Genomic DNA, 8,808 nt, shown 5'->3' on the forward strand with positions numbered 1-8,808 from the left:
TCTGCACCAGTCTTATATCGTGTTGACTTTTCCAAGGCATTTTTTATGGAAACAGATGCTTCAAATTTTGCCTTGGGTGCAGTTTTATCACAAATGGGATCAGATGACAAACTTCATCCGATAGCTTTTCATTCAAGAAAATTCTCAGCAGCCGAGATCAATTATGAGATCCATGATAAAGAACTTCTTGCGATTGTGGATTCTTCTCAAGAATGGCATCATTATCTAGAAGGCACTTCTAGTCCAGTCACTGTGTATACAGATCACAAGAACCTCAAGTATTTCATGTCAGCACACGTATTGAATCGTCGTCAAGCTCGTTGGAGTATGTCTTTGTCAAGATTCGAGTTCATTATCACTTATCGGCCAGGAAAATAACAAGGTTTGTCCGATGCTCTATCTAGACGTTCTTATTTTGTACCAAAAGAAGGAGATGCAGCTTTTGAGCAACAAAGAATGGTCCTCTTGAAACCGGAGCAATTTCATCTCTGAGCAATGAAATCAACATTAACTGTTGATTCAACTTTTTTCAAGCAAATCCAGTCCAATATGTCCTCAGACCCTCTTGTTCATGATATCGAGAATAATTCTTTGAAGTCTCATGATCCTTCTAAGTTCGAGTTCAAGAATAATCTATTATATTTTGAAGGACGTCTATATGTTCCAAAAGGAGAAGCACGTTTACGTGTTCTCCAAGCACGTCATGACTTTCCAGCAGTATGGCACTTTGGATATAATAAGACTTTGGAACTCATATCAAGAGATTTTTGGTGGCCACAAATGTGGAAGTCAGTCAAAGACTTTGTACAATCATGTGATATTTGTTCAAGATCAAAAATTCCTCGTCATCGACCTTACGGACTTCTTCAGCCATTACCTATACCAGAACAACCATGGTCTTCTGTTTCTATGGATTTCATCACAGATCTTCCAAGCTCAAGATCTTATGATTCTATATTTGTGATAGTAGATCGTTTCACCAAGTTGGCACATTTTGTGCCATGTACAAAATCTATCACAGGTGAAGAAACAGCTAAGCTTTTCATTGATAATATCTATCGCTACCATGGATTACCTAAAGATATCATATCAGATAGGGGAACTCAATTTGTGTCAAGATTCTGTACATGCTAAAAGTGGACATAAAGCTATCTTCGGCTTTCCATCCTCAAACTAATGGACAAGCACAGCGCGTAAACCAAGTCTTGGAGTAATATTTAAGGTGTACTATCAACTACCAACAAGATGATTGGACAACCCTTTTGCCATTGGCAGAGTTTGCTTATAATAATACGGTATATTCTTCCACGCAACAAACACCTTTCTTTCCCAATTATGGCTATCATCCACGACTTGATACTTTTGATTTTTCAAAAGTTGATAATCCTGCAGGAGAAGATATGGTAAATCGGTTGTCAGAGTTACATGCAATAATGAAGACACAATTGAAGGAAGCTCAAGAACGACAAAAGATAAACGTGGATCTATATCGTAAGGAGCAACCACAAATCAACGTAGGTGATAAGGTATGGCTACTTCGTCGCAATATCAAGACTACTCGACCTTGTGACAAGTTGGACTATCGTAGGCTTGGCCCCTTTTTTGTTTCTGAACAGATCAACCCAGTTGCATATCGGTTACATCTACCGGAGTCAATGAAGATCCATCCTGTATTCCACGTGTCTCTTCTTGAACCATATAAGACAGTGGATATACAAGGAAGAAGACAAATGCCACCGCCTCTTATAGAAGTAGATAATAATGAAGAATTTGAGGTGGAAGAGATATTAGACTCAAGGCGGCACCGAAATAAGCTGGAATATCTTGTTCATTGGCGCGGATATGATATTAGTGAACGCACATGGGAGCCATCCAGGAATCTAGCAAATGCATCAGCTAAAGTCAAAGTTTTTCATCAACGACATCCATCAAAACCAAGATGAAAATCTCTCTTATAAAAGAGACAAGATTGAGGCAAGATAACATTCAATTTCCTATCCTTGTTTGTAACTTCTTTGCATTTGTGACACTATTTAGATGGAGAGCCAACAACCAGCGGATTCAACTCAAGAACCTTCGTTTGCTGACTTGCCGGATGAGACATTACGATTGTCACAACCTTCAAGATGACGCAATCGAGATGAAGATCTTCAAGAACGACATGTTCTTCCTCGAATAGATGGTGAGATACAACGCATTTGGTATCACGATTTGGGAAGGGACTCCCGATGTTTGGTGATTTTGCTAGAGGAAGGAACAACTCCTGATGGTGTTCCAAATATTCTATTCGAAGGAAGTTACGAAGGCCTCAACAATGATCAAATACTTGGGTGGTCTTCCCGCCGTGGTATGGAATACTACCGATGGTTGAGAGGCCTTATCAATCATCTTTGAAGAGAACAGAGATCAGAGTATGTGGCGAATACAATTCGTCGCATCATAGATTTCCTCAACATATGATGACCGCTCCTCGTGGAACTCGTCTCTAGAAGGGGGGGTAATGTCATGGCCATAATCATGTAAGCTAATAATTACATATGAAAATATGTAGAAGTAAGTAAAAGTAGATAAAAGTAAGTTAATTCTATAATATTTAATATAGAAGCTTCCTAGAAACTTCCTAGACGCTGCTTTAACTTCATAGGTGTCTTTAATTGACTTTTTGGATTAGAAACGTGGTCAACAAGTTGGCCATGTGCCACACATGTTGTTAGCTTGAAGATCAAGCTAACTATGTGGCCCACACGTAGAAAAACTTGCCTTGTAAGTCAAGGCATGTGTTCTACAAAGTCAACACATATTGGAGGTCCTATAGAACGTTGCCACGTAGCCTCTAGTTAGATAGTATATATAGAGACAAGAATGAAGGCTTCTTCACTCTTGTCAACTCCTTTCTTGCTCCTAGTCGAGGTTCAAGAGTCTTTAGTTTCTTGTCTTGTGGCAATAGCCATTCCAGTTTCCTTTTAATATAGATACTTGTTTATATTTTGACTTATTATATTGAGATAGCCTTTTTGTGTATATTTTTCCTCATCGAGTCTTTGTCCTTGATAACTCTTCATTTCAACAAGCTCTGCCATAATGACACTAAGAAGAAAAATTTGTTTGATACTACTCAAGACAAAAGAAAAGAAAGACTTAATAACAAAGAAGATAGTAAGAACAATATCAGTTTAGAAGTGGGTAATCCGCAAACTTCTAATACGCTTATGTCTTATCAAGACAAAGGGGTAATCCACTCTTACTCAAGAAAAACAAAGCTCTGATATTGTAAGTGCACTCTTGTCAATTTGTCAAGGACAAGAACTCGATGAAAAAATAATTCAAACAAGTGAGCCTTCACTCAAAGAGAGGTAACAAAATATATATAAACAAGTATATATATTGAAAGAAGAACTGGAATGGCTATTGCCAAAAGACAACAAAACTAGAGACCCTTGAAACTAGACTAGAAGCAAAAAAGGAGTTGACAAGAGTGAAGAAGCCTTCACTCTTGTCTCTATATATACTATCTAACTAGAGGCTACGTGGCGACGTTCTATAGGACCTCCAATATGTATTGACTTTGTAGAACACATGCCTTGACTTACAAGGCAAGTTTTTCTACGTGTGGGCCACATAGTTAGCTTGATCTTCAAGCTAACAACATGTGTGGCACATGGCCAACTTGTTGACCACGTTTCTAATCCAAAAAGTCAATTAAAGACACCTATGAAGTCAAAGCAGCATCTAGGAAGTTTCTAGGAAGCTTCTATATTAAATATTGTAGAATTAACTTATTTTTATCTACTTTTACTTACTTCTACCTATTTCTATATGTAATTATTAGCTTACATGATTATGGCCGTGACAGAGGTCTAGATTTGTGTGAAGAAGTGTGGAGAGAATAATAGTTAAATATAAAAGATTCTAGTAAATAGATTATAGAATGATTGTATACAATCTTTTAAGATAGTATTGTATTACCTATTCTTATCATAAATTAGAAGAAGAGAAGACATAGTGAATGTGAAGATAGAATTATCGATTGTAATATTTGATAGAATATAGAGGATAATGTAGCATTCTTGGATGTTTTTAGTTGATTAAGAGACAATTAATTATGTGACCCTAACATATAAACTCATGCAGATAGTCTTTTTGTGTGTTCAAATTCTCCTATACATGTTTATTTCGATTAGATTAGTCTACAGTAAGTAAAATGATAATTATAATTTATCATGGCTAAAAATATGTAACCTTCAAAATAACTTGGATTTCTTGTAGTCTTGATTTTTTTGAAAGTATAACTAAGAGTGTAGTTAATGAAATAGAAAGTCATAAGTCCAATACAACTAAATCTATATTTTTAGATACAAGAGTTTTTTTGTATGCTATAAAAAACAGATTATCTTATGTTATTTATGCTGTATCTATTTTTAATAGTTAAAAGACTTTAAGTGGCATTTTAAGCTAATATCAAGATTTTTAAGATATATTTTATAAAAAGAATTTGGATACTTCAAAATATCATCTTTATTTCAATTCAATTGACCTTCAAGAAAGAATTCAACTGCCATTTGGATCAATCTACAGTTTATTAGTAAATAAGTTGGCTAAATTCAAGGAGTATATTGAAGAAAATTTGGCCAAGAACTCCATACACCATTCAAAATATCTAATAGGAGTTTTAATTTTATTTGTGAAAAAAAAAAAAAAAAAAAAAAAAAAAAAATACTACAAATGTGTGTCAATTATTGAGGACTCAACCAAATCACCATAATAAATAGATACTTGCTACTTTTGATATTTAAACTTCTTAATTAGTTGAATCAAGCTAAGATTTGTATAAAAATAGATCTAAGAGAAGCATAAAATCTAGTAAGTATTAAGAAAGAAATAAATAGAAGACTGGATTATGAATTAGGTATAGACATTTTGAATATAGCATCATACCTTTTGGACTTACAAATACACCAACACCTTTCTAATATCTAAAGAATGATGTCTTTTGACAGTTTTTAGATGACTTCATTGTCTATTATCTATACAACAACTTAATCTATTCTAAAAACATAGAAGAATATAAATTTTATATTTTTCATGTGTTACAAAAATTAAAAGATGCACGATTCTATGTCAAGATAAAAAAGTGTATATTTTAGACTATTCAAATCTACTTCTTAGAATATATCATTTCAAATAATGGACTTATGATAGATTCTAAAAAAATTCAAAGTATAATAGATTAAAAGATTTCAAAAATAGTAAGGGATGTGCAATATTTTTTGAGATTTTTCAATTATTATCAAATCTTCATCAAAAATTACTTTCAAATTATAGCTCTATTTATACATTTGACTTGAAAAGATAAAATTTTAATGAAATCAAGAAGAAAAAGTAGTATTTGAAGCTTTAAAGATAGCTTTTATTTCTATACCAATCTTATATTGTGTTAACTTTTTTAAGCTATTTTTTATAGAGACATATTAGATTTTTCTTTAAGTGTCATATTATCATAAATGGAAATAAATGATAAACTTTATTTAATAGTTTTTTAGTAGCCGACATCAACTACAAGATTTGCAACAAAAAACTTACAATTATGGATTTATTTAAAAATAGCACCATTATTTAAATATCACAAATATATATCTATTATAATTGTTATCTAAATAGATAGAATTAGGTAAAAGTAGATTAATTTCATAATATCTTCTAAAGAACTTCTTAAAAACTCCCTAAATATTATTTTGACTTTACATATGTTTGTAGTTGATTGATAGGTTAGAAACTTGGTCAATAAGCTATCAATGTGCCACATGTATTGATAGCTTGTGAAATAAGCTAGCTATGTGGTAATTATATAGAAAATTTGCCCTACAAGTTAAAATACTTGTTATGTAAAGTCATCACATTTTTGGAGGTCTTATAGAATGTCACCATATAGATCTTAGATAGATAGTATATATAGAGGCAAGAGTGAAGCCTTCTTTACTCTTATCAATTCTTTTCTTGTATTTAATCTAGATTCAAGAGTCTCTAGTTTTCTTACCTTTTAGTAATAACCATTGTATTTTTTTTTAATATATATATTATTTTATTTCTATTTTATCAATTTTCTTTTGAAATAGATTTCTTAGATAAATGCATCTTCTTTTAATTCATTTCTTTGATAGATTGATAAGAATATACTTAAAATATTAAAGCTTTGTCTTCTCTTGATTAAAAATAGATAACTCTTTTCTTTTAATAAGATATAAGGATATTAGAAGTTGTAGATTATCTTCTTCTAAACTAATATTATTCTTAATATCTTTTTTGTTCTCAAGTCCTTTTTTTTATATGTTTTGAAGGATATTAGATATTTTTTTTAAAAGTATTTTTATAGCAGAGCTTCTTGAAATAAAGAGTGCAATAGTAAAAATACAAGAGTAATTGAGAGAGTTGATGCTTGGAATGCATCAATTTAGTTCATTGCCACTTGGAGCAACAAAAATGACAAGAAGTGAAGATATAAATATGATTAGAGCCGCTTCAACATCTACATCAAATCACATTCTTTCTCCTATAATAGAACACCCTTCTAGTATTATAGAATCTAAATTTGCCTTATTTGAGAAGTTTGATGGCACAAGATCCAAGTTTCAAGGATTTATCAATCAAGTACAACTTGTGATTGAACTTCAATCTCAAAGCTATTCAACACTTGGATTACAAGTTAGATTTATTGATATGTATCTTTCAAATTCAACATTATAATGGCTTTTATCTTTTTTAAATGATAAGATCCAATATTAAATAATTTAGAAGCTTTTTTGATAGAATTTCAATCCATGTATGGAGAACATGATGCAATTTGTATTACAATCAATAAAATTTGTATCTTGGGATAAGTTAATCAATTAGTAACATCATATGCTTTATAATTTTGATAACTAGTCATTGATGTCAAATGAGATGATGTTGCCTTTATTAGCTAATTTTTCTATGGATTTTAATATGAAGTAAAGAAATTTGATGCTCAACTTATCTAATCCTGAGACATTGAATCAAGCAATTGATTTTGCTGTGAAGTGTGACAATCAACTTTTTGAGTTTCAATCTAAGAATTGTGCAAGAAAATCTCCACCCTATTTGTGATTGCTCGTTTACTTATTCCAAATTAATCTAATAGGAATAAACTCGTATAGGGAGATTCGAACACGGAAAATGACTAGTTGCTTAAGCATTCACGTTAGGGTCACACAATCAATTACCTCCTGAATATATTGTCTCTATTTCTAATATCTAAACACATAAAGAAACTATAATCTCTTCCTTCACCTTATCGGTCTCTTTCTTACAGCAATTCAGTCATACCAATAACTACTATTTCTACCAATATATTCACCCTCATAATCTCCAACTGTAATACTATGCCCTCACAGCTTTCAGCACACAATTATCCTCATTCCAATCACTGGAATTCTTCATATAGAACTGCCATTCACATCATAGTGTTTCACACAAATACAGACTCATTCTCTCTGCTGAACTACAATCAAATTTCAGCATTCAATCTTTCTTCTTCTCAAATAATACCAATCACATTTCCATTCTATAATTCACTTCACAATATTCAGAAACTCTCAATCCTCTTATTCAAAGAAAATAATAAACAAAAGAAAAGAGGTAGCACTAAGCTTATCTTGGCTCATACTATCACAAAGATGGCCCTCGACTCACGACTCTCACAGTCTGGCATCTTAATTAACTTCTACAACTCCTATATATTTTCTCTTGATTCTCCAGGTTTCAATCATAATTCTGTAATTAACTGCTTTTAATAATGAAATCACTCATCCGTCCTTTTGAATTTCCTATTATATGGACTATTAATATATTTTACCAATATCTTTCAAAAATAAATTAATATCTATTCTATATAGCCCTACTCCCATCTGTGCAGCATCCTCGCAAATACTCAATTGATACCTATCTAAAAATTATCTAACAAAACTCTACAAAAATCACGATCCCTCTGGCCTATCTAATTAATCAATTACTGTAGTATCTGTTATTGGTTCCATCGATTCCGATTCCAACTGCAAATCTTTGTCCTCTTCCAATCCTTCTATTGGCTCTTGCTTCAACTAAGCTGAAAGGTCTTCATTATACTCATCCAATACATAGACTTAAGCTTCCAATTTTAAGATCTGAACATTTCGAAGTTCCAATTGTTACTGCTGCTGACTCATCCATTCTGGAATATCTTCAATCGATACTTGTCATCGGCTCCTCACTGTTAGCTCATAACTGAAACTACTACTCTCAAAAATACAAGAAATACAAGAAAATGGCACTCTAGCCAACCTAAAACAACACCACATAATGACTTTAATTAGTGCCTCACTCCTATTTTTTTACTACTTGGTGATAATGACAACATGTTATCCATATTGTCCGTAAAAAGTAATAAAAAGTAATCTTTCTTGGTGGCCACATTTAACTTTCAAAAATCTTAACATATCCTAATTTTTCCATTCTTCTTTGGCAACATTACAATTGGTGACACCCATGTACTATGCGGAATAGGATAAATAAAATCCACATCGAGAAGTTTATGCAATTCCTCTTTCACTAAAAAGAAATATTTTGGATTAATCCGGTGTTGTCTTTGACAAACTGGCATAACACCCTCCTCTAAAATAATATGATGCTCTCACACGTCGATTGGAATTCCTTTCAAATTCGCATACGACCCCGCAAAGGCAGATTTGTGATGGACAAAAAATTGTTTTCAAGCATCCAATTCTGTACCTATAATACCAAAAAATATTTTAATTA

This window comes from Physcomitrium patens, chromosome 5 (genome assembly GCF_059467195.1).
Source record: "Physcomitrium patens ecotype Gransden chromosome 5, ASM5946719v1, whole genome shotgun sequence".
NCBI classification, from domain to species: Eukaryota; Viridiplantae; Streptophyta; class Bryopsida; order Funariales; family Funariaceae; genus Physcomitrium; species Physcomitrium patens.